The sequence below is a fragment of the Heliangelus exortis genome, chromosome 4 (genome assembly GCF_036169615.1).
Source record: "Heliangelus exortis chromosome 4, bHelExo1.hap1, whole genome shotgun sequence".
Taxonomy (NCBI): Eukaryota; Metazoa; Chordata; class Aves; order Apodiformes; family Trochilidae; genus Heliangelus; species Heliangelus exortis.
The window spans coordinates 3,048,904-3,062,192 of NC_092425.1; the positions used below are offsets into that span (position 1 = coordinate 3,048,904).

The 13,289-nt window shown below is 41.1% G+C and overlaps 2 long non-coding RNA genes across 2 annotated transcripts; one reads left to right on the forward strand and one right to left on the reverse strand.

The window, feature by feature from the left end:
• The first annotated feature begins 1,462 nt into the window (after positions 1-1,462).
• LOC139795701 (uncharacterized) lies at positions 1,463-3,554 on the forward strand. The gene is made up of 2 exons (XR_011725657.1): positions 1,463-1,832; positions 2,601-3,554. It is a non-coding gene; the product is annotated as an uncharacterized lncRNA (long non-coding RNA).
• Positions 3,555-4,732: 1,178 nt separating this feature from the next.
• Positions 4,733-7,879, reverse strand: LOC139795702 (uncharacterized). Its single transcript, XR_011725658.1, has 3 exons — positions 7,429-7,879; positions 6,920-7,060; positions 4,733-4,821 (listed from the first exon to the last, which is right to left on the reverse strand). It is a non-coding gene; the product is annotated as an uncharacterized lncRNA (long non-coding RNA).
• Positions 7,880-13,289: the final 5,410 nt, after the last annotated feature.

The window sequence follows — 13,289 nt, forward strand, 5'->3', positions numbered from 1 at the left end:
TGGAAGGGGTTATCAAGCACTGGGAGAACAGAGAAGTACCAAGAAATTCTTCTGAAATATGCACTGTTGGTGCAGTGCCTGAGGAATTGCATTTCCTTTCTCCATCAGATGCACTGAGACCCAAGGCCTATTGGGTCTGCATTGGTGATGTTCCAAACCACCCACTGTGGGCCTAAAAATCGGATCCGACTGGTTCTGCTCATTGGGGGAGCAGAGAAATACATCCCAAACCCTCGTGTTCTGTTAGAGATGGTGAAAATTACTCATGCCTCTGTGAGGTTAAACTTAAACTTAAAAACCCAGCAGCATCTTCCTTCACTGAAATTCTTTTGTGCTTGACAGAGGAAAACCGAAACACCCTTCCTGAAAATAAATAATTAAATAAATAAAAGAATCACCCCAAAATCAGACTGTTCTTCAAGTAAAATGTTAAAAAAAAAATTAAAAAAAAAAAAAAAAGAAAAAAGATCTGATTTACACTGCTATAATTGTATAATTTCTCCGACTCGAATCCGTTTGTTGGGTGCGCAGCTCCCCTCCCGCCCTCGCCACCAACGGCGTTAGGAGAGGCAACCGCCCCCGAGGAACTCAAAATCCGCCCTTGCACCTCATACCGAACTCCACCGGTTCCAGAACATTTCCTTTTCCTCCTGGGAGCGGTGGGCCCCGGGGGTCAGCACCAGCCCCGCACCTCAGCTCTTCCCGCACCTCCCCTCAGCGCTCCCGCACCTCAGGCAGACACCGACACCTCCGCCTCGCCTCACAGAGCCGCTGCGCGCGGGCAAGGGGCTGCAGCGCCCCCTGCTGGGCACGGGCGGACACCACGCGTCCCGCCGTCCGCGGAGGGAATGGGGGAACGATGGTGAAACGGTGGTGAAACGGTGGTGAAACGGTGGTGGAACGGTGGTGGAACGGTGGTGGAACGGTGGTGGAACGGTGGGGGAACGGTGGTGGAACGGTGGGGGAACGGTGGGGGAACGGTGGGGGAACGATGGGGGAACGATGGGGGAACGATGGGGGAACGATGGGGGAACGATGGGGAACGATGGGGGAACGATGGGGGACGATGGGGGAACGATGGGGGAACGATGGGGGAACGATGGGGGAAATGGTGGGGGAAATGGTGGGGGAACGATGGGGGAATTATGAGGGAATGATGGGGGACGATGGGGGAAATGGTGGGAGAAATGGTGGGGGAACGATGGGGGAAATAGTAGTGGTGGGGGAAATAGAGGTGGTGGGGGAAATAGAGGTGGGGGAAATAGTGGTGGGGGAAATGGCGGGGGGTGGGAGGGAGCTCTGAAGGCCACCTTGTCCAGCCCTCCTGCTGTCAGCAGGGACACCATCAGCTACAGGAGGGGGATGGATGTGCTGGAGTGTGTCCAGGGAAGGGCCAGGAGGATGCTCAGAGGGCTGAGCAGCTCTGCTGTGAGGAGAGACTGAGAGGGTTGGGGTCGTTCAGTCTGGAGAGGAGAAGGCTCTGAGGAGACCTCATTGTGGCCTTCCAGGATCTGAAGGGGCTACAAGAAAGCTGGGGAGGGACTTTTTAGGATGTCAGGGATAAGAGATGGAGGAATGGATTCCAACTAGAGGAGGGGAGATTTAGACTGGATGTTAGGAAGAATTTTGTCACCATGAGGGTGGTGAGACCCTGGCACAGGTTGCCCAGAGAGGTGGTGGAAGCGCCATCCCTGGCAGTTTTTAAGGCCAGGATGCATTTGGTTTCCATGAATCCCATGAAGAAAACCCACTACAGACTCAGGAAATGATGTCCAGATGAAAAAGGGGAGACAACACAGTGCTTGTTGAAGCAGAGAAGCATCAGGCAGCAGGTAAATTCAAACTAGTGAGGAGAAGAGGAGCAGTCAGAGTTCAGCAAAGAAATGAAACAGATGGATTTTAGAGAGAATAAGCAGTTGACTGGGATGGGATTTCCAGTGGTTCTATAAGCAGCAGAAAGCAGTTGATAGATTGTTTTAAGCACCAAGAAAAACCTGGAAAAGGCAACTGTGGACTCATTTTGAATTTGCCAACTGACATGCTCATAATTCTTTAATGTATGGCCAGCAGGCAAGTGTCTGAGTAGAGACACTGACTCATTCCTGCTTCCCTGGAGGCAAGGCTAATCCAGGAAGAGACGACCCTAATGTAAAAACTATTCCCAGAGAGTCAGCATTCTATACCTTTACTTCTTGCCTTCACCTCAGATCCTCTTCTGGGAGTGGAAGACTCACATACACCTTGTTTCAGTCCTCCTGCCTGTGGATAAACTTCATCCTGGGAAAACATAGAAACAAAAACCAGTAAGACAAACCTCTACTGCACATTCTCATGTAGAAGCTGTTCCCCAGTTGCCTTGGAGTTGTTTGTCCTTCCCTGTAGGCTCTGGGGAAAATACCCTCTAAGCTGACTGACTTTTCTCGAGCCCCAGAAGATCTATTAGGAACCCTCAGCAGGGGAGAGCAGCAGCAGTGGCTCTGGCAAATGACAGCAGACCCAAGGAACTTGCTGTCTTACCTGCTGGAGAGCTCATCCAGCAAACCACTCGTGGCTGCAGCAGCTGTTAAAGCTTTACAGTCACATTTGTTCTCCCCTCCCAGCAGCAAGCAAGCACGGCATGGAAGTCAGGAGAACAAAGGGGAATTGGTACATTAAGAGCCTGCAGGATACAATAAAGGATGAATAAAGGATGTCCAAAGGCCCCCTACTCTGCTGCTCACCAGCATGCTCAGCCTCACCTCCTGCACCAGCAGCAGCATCATGGCTGCATACCAAGGAAAGAAAGAAACTGAAGAAACAGAGTCATTGCTCAAGCTACATGATTGGTTTTGATTCATTTGATCAAGGAACTGAATTGCCATTACTGATTTGTGTTTCTGAAAATACCTTAAAAACTTGCAAAGTGAGCTTTTTTTTACTCCTGGTGAGCTTGGAATATGCTATCTTAATGCAGCTTCACAGATAGAATATTTTAAAACCTTACAAGACAGGAAGGTGGGAGAAAAGATTCTAAAAACATAGATTCTGGGCTACAGCTACAGGAAAAGTTCACATTTTCTTAATGAAGTTTGAATCTTTTATTAGTTTCAGGTAGATTTGTGTCCTCTTTCAACTGGATACTCCAGCAAAATGTTTACAGGAAGACATAGCCACAAAAAAAGGGATTTCTAAAGGAGTACAGAAAGTGTGCCTGGTGTACTTTAAAGTTGCAGTCTCAAATATCTGTGCTGAAAAATTGACTTAAGCTTTTTCTGAATACCACTAAACTGTGGAGAAAGTTAAGCTGTAGGAATGCCATAATTCATGCTATTATTCATTTGCATCAGTTAGGAGACTCACTTGTGATCTCTGGACTTTTTTTGAGTGAGGGTTATACACAGAGAACAAAAATTACCACCCCCCCATATTAAAGATAAATAATCTCCATTTTAACTCTATTCTGAGCACTCACTACAAATTGCTTTGGAACAAGCTACAAGCCAAACTACTCTGCAGATACTGTTTGGTGAATAATGATGAACAACGAATAAATTCTAGAAAATGTCAAACAGAAAGACCAGATAATTTTTTCCTCATGCTTTGTTCATCTATCTCCCCTCAACAGGTACTTCTGGGGCAAGTTGCCATGGGTGGTGTTGATTTATTTGAACAGTAAATGTCCAAGCAACCAGTGAAACAAAGTTTCTCTTCAGTAAGAGGACTTTATATACCATAGTAAATTAAATGGACTCTTTTAATGCCTCAAAAAGTTAATGTACTTTTAGTAAACATGTTCCCCTCACAGAATTCTAATGTAACTATTTTCATCTTCAAATAATTTCTAAATTGAGATAGAATTATTATGAGCTACAGCCCACAGTCTTCTGTTCCTCTCATAGCAGGTCAATACCACCAGGGCTTTAATCATGATACAGGGCATATCCATATCAGCTGAGCACAATACAGAAGCCAAGCCATAAATCCAGTGCAATAGGATGTTTTAGCATCAAAAGCACTTCCAGGTTTATTGTCAAGCCCTTCACCAAACTTCAGCAAGGTCACCTCAAAATCTTTCACTAAAAACACAGTGGGATATCACAGATCGGAGAGAAAAAAAACACATCAACATTTTAGACCCAAAATAATTTCAAAAGGAGGAATGTTGTATAGACACTAATTTGCTACACATGTTTTACACATACAATCCAAAAAGGAGTTTCTACAACAACATATGGAAAGTATCTGAATCAGTAAGACAATGACCTTCATAAATCACTCCAGGTTCCAACTTTAAATTATGTCTTGTTCCATCTCTCATGGGATATTTGCTGCATCTCATACAAACTCATGGTTATGTGTGCACAGTATTCCTAGCTTTGTAGGGAATGATGTCATATCAACACACAGAGAGAATGTAAAATGAAGAGTAAACACATTTTTACATGACTCTTACCAGATGAACCCACATACTCCACTCCATCACTTCCCTTTGCGTGATTTATTAAATGAAGTCACCAAAACTTTGGGGGATTTGTCTTTAGACTTCACTTATCCAGCAGTGCACTGTGGGTGGCAGTGGCCAAGAACAATGTGGGGCAGATATCCCATTTTTCCACCCTCAGGTACATGAAGGCTTTAGGCTCATGCAAGCCAAAATACAATTGTCCATTAATACTGTGAAGATTTATGGGATTTTGATCAAAAGCATGTGACAGCTCAGTAAAGACAGCTCCTGTGGCTAGTCTTACCTTTCCCTCCTGGTCACAGGTACTGGACAAACACAGTCTGTAGCATCAGCCTTTTGGTTTGCCTTCAAAAGGTACTGCCAGACATGTTCCTCTCCTGAAAAGAACATAAGAAGAGAATATCTAAGTCTACATGCTCCAGTTTTACCTCCTGTTTTCAGTAAATGTCCACCTGTTTGGCTCCTTTGTAGAGTCTCAAATGACCACCTCAAAGTAACACAACTTTGATTTTATACAATAATGTCTCATTTTTTCAGAAACAGACATCAGCTTTCTGGGAACAACCAACAGAGCTTCAGTTGAAACTTTATGCCCTCCTCAAACAGAAGTACACAAGTGAGAGAACAAACACTATAAGCAGTTACTGAATGTCAAACCAGCCACTTGGAAATTCTTGTTTGTGCAGGTGCATGTTGATGAAGTTGAGAAACACAGCTTTGAAATCCATGCTACAGGTCTGCCTCTGATTTGCCTGTATGCACAACCAAATTTAACCACACAGACAACTCCCTCACCCTCATTAAATTGTGCCATCTTATACCACAGAGAATGAAGAAAGGAATTATTTCCCCTTTTTTAACCTACCACAGCTCAATTTTTTGTATATAATATCACTTGGTTTAATATGCAAACAGATTAAGCAACACAAAGATACAAGCTGGGTTTCCATGCAAAAGGGTATATATATACATATATATATTCTTTTTTTTAAATCTTATTTTTTAAATGCATTTAAATTAATGACATTAGAAGATTCTTACCTGAGACTAAATAAAATAGTTCTGACTTTGTGATGTCTGTTCCCCTTCCCTGAGACTAGCCATAGGAGCACTGCCAAATTTATCCCTTCTCTGCATCCTTTACTGCTCATACATGTTCCAGAACAACTGGATCAGGATTTTCCCCACCAGCTTCTGCACTGCAGTCATCAGGTTTCCTGAGCAACCTGACATCCTCTGCTGGAGTGAAAAATTCCTGAATGTAACAGCTGGTAAAGCCCCTTTCCAACACACTATAACGAGGCCATGTCACTAATTCCGTAGTCAAAAGGTAAGATTTTCATTAAAACCATAATCCCAATTTGAATTCCTGTAACACAGGGAAGGACCTTTCAATTTATAATACCTCCTGTCTAGACCATACCCAGAAGAGGATATTTATTGCAAAATAATCAGACAAACCATTTTTTAAGTTACGTTACACTGAAAAATCTGAAAGCTGGTGAGAGGACTGTTTGAAAATTATACTTTCTTTTCCCTGCCCCCCTTTTCAAAGGCTAAAGAACTTCAGAGATTAACATCTTCTTATACAAACCAGACCTCATTGGGCACAAAGGGCTATTTCCAGCTAAAAGAACAATTTGGGTACCTGTGAAATGGCTGGCAAGGGGTCAAGAGCTTCCTTTATATAACTGGCAAAAATTACAGTATTTGCTATGCCTTATATAGATTTTTCATATTTTTGTTTTACCTGCCAACATTTTACCTCCAAGGACATGTTTGCTTACAGTAGTGTGTTGGGTTTGTACAGCTGTGGGTCAACTCCTGCATCATCAAATCCTGGGAACTTTCTGGAAATTTAGCATCTTTGAAAAAATATTTTTGCTTTCATATTTAGGTGCCTAACTTCAGGCAAGTGATCTGTTAACTTTCCATTATGTGAGTAAATTACAGCATACACCCAACAGCTCAGGCTGTAAACCTGTCATGGCTTTTGCATTTTGTTCCCCCAAGAATCACAGATGGTTTGAGTGACCAAACCCAAATTTACTGCATGAAGTCAATCAGCCCAAGTTCTAGAGTTTTCTTCCAAACTGGAAGGGCAGTTAACATGTGCCTGGTGTTCTCTGAACAGTGGTCGTGATCAGAAGGTTCTGGATCCATGGAGACAAACTCTTCTCTCCCAGTAAGCATCAACCATCACTGGCAACAACTTCAGTGCCTCTGCCCCCTAGGGAGGTCTGATAGGGAGAATATTTCTGTTACCCAGAAGTAATAATGCTGCCCTAGAGGTCTGCACTACTCAATGTCACACTGCTGTAGTGCTGAATTACACCAATGACAAGTTTCAGACAGAGTCATCAGTCATTTTCTCCAAAACAAAACCCCCAGAAGTCAATAAATTTTCCTCTAAACACAACAACCCAAAAATATCAGGGGGAGAAAAGGAGAAAATCTAAAATGCCCTCAGAGTACCTTAAAATAAATTTGCAGCAGAAAATGGCACATTCCATAAGTAACCTTCTTGCCCTTGTGTTTCTTGCCCCTGCCTCAGGCTATTGACAAGAACCCTCAGGAACCACAACTTGCCAGCAGCACCTGGCAATTTTTAAAGTTCTGTAATAAAAACAAGAAAGCATTGATCAATTTACTTGACACTTAAAAATAAATCTAATTCAGCCAGGGATTAACAGCAGAATTTTTAGGCCAAGGAATTTTGCCAGCAGGAGTTACACAGGAATAAAAACTGACAATCATATTTCTAATAAACTCCTGGTCCCAATTTTCATTAGAGAGAAACTACCATATCTAAATAAGACAGATTTCCTTGTATAACATAGAATCAAAGAGGGTTTCTTCAGTGGATGGCTGCTTTAAAGACCCCTGGTGGTAACCATGTGCAACCTATTTCAGGCTTTTTCTCTTAGCCCAGATTTTGCCAGCAAATTTAAATGCCTCATTAGTTAGGCATGAGACACACTCACATAAGTTGCAGGCTCCTCAGGTCATACCAGCAAAGCTGGTCAACTTCTGTGAGGCCTCCAATATTTTTTTTGTTCATGCTGGTCAAAATAATCTGTAAGCTCCTGAGAACTGTACTTGGTGCTTCGTGGGACACCACCACCCTTGGCAGCCTTCTGGAGAGCTGTCAGTATCTGCTGAGATGCTGATGGAGGTCTAGTTACACTCAGAAGTGCAAACTGCTCAGTTATTTTTGACATTTCAGTAAAGACAAAGACATTTCTTAATAAAAATGCTTAGGTAGACCAGAGTAAAGGCTGAGAACATGTTGTCCTTTAAAATACACATACCTTAAATGCCAGAAAACCTGGAAAAGTGTAGTCAGGCTTCTTATCTCTTGTAACTTCATTGTTCTTCTGTCTCAAGCTGTGTATGCCAACTCTCTTTGCTATATGGACGAGGTGACTCTCTGGCCCAGCATCAGAATTCCAGAAGACTTCCAGACTTCCATACTCTCCTTTGATGCCTTCAAACATTGAAGGAAGGATGATGCTTGGAGGCAGGTTTGCTCTAGTGGAACAAGTATGGATGGGAACAGACTAGAATGTGACACTGGACTCTCAGTTTGAAGAAGGAGGTTTCTGCTGAACTTCCTTCCATGCCAGCATAAAGAACTTTGGAAGGGATGAAGAGTAAATCACTGCTCAGGTTGCTTGGATATCTTGATCTGCACAATGAGAGATTTCCAAGCCAAAAAGGAAAAACTTGCCAGAGTTAAACTGAAATGAAGCTGGCTACATTATTTGTGTAGCTTTTGCATTTCTCTCTGGCTGTCTCTGCTGCTGATTGCTACCATTCAGTTCCTGCTCCCTTGGGCACTGCTCCATCCAGTTCAGAACTTGTTCTCACAGCAGCCAAAAACTCAGGAGACTTCTTCTGTACTGGGTTCCCCAGCCCATTTTGAGAAACCCAATAGGCTCAGATCAGCATCCACACTTTTTACTGCTATCCAAATTACAACAAACCTCTGAATATCTTGAGAATGTAAAGATGAATGGGATGGAGCTCATTTGAGATGGGTGTTTTTTTGTATGTTTATGTATGTTTAATTTTTTAAAAGGGAAACTTAAGCACCCTGACACATTTTTATTAAATGAAACTTCATATTAGAAAGCAATGATTTCCTACCCTGTATTAAGTTAAATGGTCTAGATCTGCTGAATTCCAAGCAGCAACATCCGTTTACACTAAGAATTACAGAAGTCTTTTTTTATCAAAATATTGTGAGCCACAGACTTTCACATTCTTCCTGTGATCTTGTTCTAATAGCTCACTGCTTGATGTATTAAAAAGTATTATCACTCTGGAGTTCATCACTCTCCTTCCATTTCCAACCAACATAATAACAATAACTGGAGTTGAGGTGAGTATTTTTACAGTAAAAAAAAAAAAAAAAAAAAAAAAGCAAAAGGCTGTGAAAGGCTTTAAAAAAAAAAAAAGCCCTCATAAAAAGTGAGGTAGAGATTTCTTTATCATTTAAAGTACTCATGGCTCAGAAGCTGACATTTTTATGTGTTAGCTTATTGGATCAGACACAGAGGTTTTTGTTAAAGAAAGTGGAAGCAGATTGTGGGAAAGAACGTTGTAACTGCAAACACAAAACCACATTTCACTCTCACTAAAGATTGTGGAGGTGATCAGCTTGGCCCTGTAGTGTTGCACGTACAGCAATACTGGACTGAAAGCAACCAAGAGTGGTTTGGACTTAAAAAATTTACATCTTCACTGGACCATAAGAAATAAACAACTAGGAGACTGAATCTTGTGAAAGGAACATAAAGCACGTAGGTTACCCCACGTTAAGTTTATGCAGGTTTCATGCACTTCCTTTCCAAATCATTACTTTGCATTAATTATTCAGCAAAATTAAATATACAATAAGTAAACCCCAAATATTTGGGGGTGCTTGCATTGTTTCATGGAGCTATCCATTAACACTACCTGAAAAAAAAGATAATTTCTGTTTACACTTCATCCCATGAAAGTAAACTTCAACAATTCATAGCTTTTTCTCATCTTCTCATATAACCAATGATAATAATAATAATAATAGCACTTTCCCTTATTTTCTCTTGCTTCTCCAAAATAAATGAAAGCATGATTATATTACCCTCCTCCTGAACTCTGTGGCTGGTAAAAAACCCCAGGAGATGTGTCTAAAATTTCATTCTTTATAACTGGTGCACTAATAATACTTTTGTGGCTGTAATAAATTTTTTTGCCTGAAACAGTTCTAATAAGAACAGATCTCCTTCCAATTTTACTGTGGTTAGCATAAAGAAAAACTCCCTCATTCTCTACAAATTATTGGTTTTTTAATGAAGAAACTTGAGGATCCATGAAGAAATAAAGACCTGTTCCTTCACATATTGACAAGCCAAAAGGTTTGGGAGAATATACAAATAAAATTGGGAACATTTTTATTTTTCAAGAATATTTATAGATAAAAATGAATCTGCACCATTTAATCCATTATGCATTCTGTATGATCTGTGTCTAATTTTAACTATAAAATCACAAGCACTCCAACTTAGCTTTTTTCCTTTCCATTGAATGCAGTGTCCTGCTCAGCAGAGTCACAAACTGAGCCAAAACAAATAACAGAATCACACCAAATTGTTCTGGTTGTAAGAGACCTTTAAGATCATTGATCAACCATTTTCTAATGCTACCAACCATTAAGTCCAGTGCTCAGTGTTTCTCAGAACCACATCTATACATCCTTCAAACACCTCCAGGGCTGGTGATCCAACCACCTCCCAGGGCAGCCAATTCCAGCAATTATTTCATAGAATCATAGAATCATAGAATCATAGAATCATAGAATCATAGAATCATAGAATCCTAGGGGTTGGAAGGGACCTCAAAAGATCATCTAGTCCAACCCCCCCTGCCAGAGCAGGGCCCCCTAGAGTACATCCCCTAGGAACGTGTCCAGGCGGGTTTTGAATGTCTCCAGTGAAGGAGACTCCACAACCCCCCTGGGCAGCCTGTTCCAGGGCTCTGTCACCCTTACAGTAAAAAAATTTTTTCTGATATTCAACTTGAACCTCCTATGCTCCAATTTACACCCATTACCCCTTGTCCTATCACTGGTCACCACTGAGAAAAGCCTAACTCCATCTCCCTGACACTCACCCCTTACATATTTGAAAACATTGATGAGGTCACCCCTCAGTCTCCTTTTCTCCAAACTAAAGAGACCCAGCTCCCTCAGCCTTTCCTCATAAGGGAGATGTTCCACTCCCTTAATCATCTCAGTAGCTCTGTGCTGGACTCTTTCAAGCACTTCCCTGTCCTTCTTGAACTGAGGGGCCCAGAACTGGACACAATACTCCAGGTGCGGCCTCACCAATGCAGAATAGAGGGGGAGGAGAACCTCTCTTGACCTACTAACCACCCCCTTTCTAATGCACCCCAGGATGCCATTGGCCTTCTTGGCCACAAGGGCACATTGCTGGCTCATTATTTGCCCTTTCTGTGAAGAATTTTCTTCTAATATCTGATCTAAACTTCCCCTGCAATTAGAGACACTCTGTTTATTAACCAAGTGAACAAATACAGTAAGTGAACTTTATGACTTCCAATATAAAAAGAAAATACAAACTGCCACCATAAGCTGTGTAAGCAGCAACAGCACCAACTGCTACATCTCATTCACTGAAGAATTACAAGCTTCCAAATTTCTTTTTCTCCCGTGCACAAAGAACAGCTATTTCCTTAGTTCCTGAATAATCTAACCTTGGAACTAGTTTAAAATCTCACTAATGTAAAAGCAAAAAGACCCCTGAAAACAACACAGTGTACAATGTAATTTGCCAAATTTGAGGGGGGAAATGGCCACTATTTCTGTAAACAGGTGTATTTCAAACATGTGTGAAATAGAAAATAGGTTACCTGAGCAACTCAGGCATATTTCTGTTATGTCACTTGGATAATGAATAAAACTTCAGTTTAACAGCAAGCAGGGTATGGAAAAACTGGAAGTTTCCCCTCTTATCCTCAGGTTAGCAATTGCTTTAGTGGTTGTTTTTATCACAGAAAAATCTCATCATTTCCAATTAGAACACTCAAAAAAAGCACTTTTCTCTCTCAAAGCAAAGGTGATTTTTAGGCAAGTAGAGTTTACCTTTAGTCCTAAGCTATCACAGCATCAGGCAAGGTCAGGGTTGCCTCTATATCCACACTACAGCTGTTGAACACAGCTGGACTGCAAGGGAACAGCTACAGAGATGAAACAAAACATTCTTCTGTCAAGCAACCCAGCTAGAAATTCCCTCACATTCTGCTACAGTTTGAAGTCTCAAACTTTTTCTGCAAGCAGGTATCAGGAAGCTCTTTTAAGAAGAAGTTTCTTTAAGGAAGTCTTTAGGAACACTCAGGAGAGGGATAATGAGTAAGAGGAAACTTCATGCATTCTGTGACACCACAGACACTCTCACAATTAGAAAATACCTTGTGCTTTCCAACATCTGCTTCCATTTTCATAGGTGGTCCAGAATATGGAATGAGATAATAATTCACAATGATCACTTTTCATCCATCTTGCTGACAAGGAAGAGGACCAATCACATTGCCTCCAACTTCCATGCAAAAGACTAATAAAAATAAAACTGTTACATCACTCTGTAAAATATTCATTTATGTTTTTTTCAAAGGCAAATATGAGAGATTAAATGCATAAGATAGCTCTACAGTACAGGATCTCATTTGCAGAGCATTAGAGAAAATATGCCCAGCAATATATTGTTTGGACATATGGGTCATATTGACTTTTTGGCTGCTTATTCTCAAATGCCAAAAACGGGCACACAGAATAACATTTGCTTCCTTTATTCTTCATCTAATAAAAAGCATTTCCTGTAGGTATTTAAAATATAAGATACGTAAAGAACACAAAAGTTTTGTTGTACTGGAGGGGTTGCTTTTAGATTTCACTTTTTTCCTAAAGTGCCTGATTTCTGACATAAAGAGAGAAAGGAAATAAGAGTAGTGATCTCATTTCTGATGAAAAATTCACTAACTAAAGAACACCCTAATTAAGCAGTGATGAATTCTCTGGCATTTAAGAAAGGATGGATTAATGTTTAGTTTTTACAGTGGATAGATTTTGCAACATAAAATAGAAAAGGCTGGTGGGTTGCAGATAATATGCAGTTTGACATAACTTTTTTTCCAACCTCTGGCCTGACTGTGCTAGGATATTGCCATTATGTCAGTGCATTCAATCAGGATTAGTGGCAATCCCTGCCAATTTTCAGCTTCTCTGAAGTTCTCTCTTGAGCCTGTTACCTTTTAATTTCATACTCTGTAAACATAAATACATGTATTTTATTCTGGTGGTGTTCCAAATAATATACTGAGAGCTTTCAGTATGTGGCACAGATTACAAAGATAATCAAATGAAAGGGAGGTGCAATGATTGCTTTTTTTTTTTTTTTTCCCCTGGCTGGACAAAAACAAGGAAGCAGGAGTGACTGCAGTCCAGGGCTTCATTTTACATATGTGCCTTTTTGCCAGCTCAGTTTTGGCATTTAATGAGAATTACTATTCTTTTGATCTTCCCTTCATTTATAGAACAGCTTTTATGACAGCTCTCTACAAATTATACTGAACCCATGTTGGTAAACATCCTTATCATACTAAATGAGTTATGCCCCATAATGATTTGGTAATAGTACATAAGAATCTCTTCTTCAAGCCTCTATTACACCAGGTAGTGGAGAATCCCTGGCACCCTGTGACAGCTACACAGCTGTAGCTGAACCTACCCATCATCTCCTGTTTAATAGAATTTCAGCCACAAATATCAGTAATGTGGTGC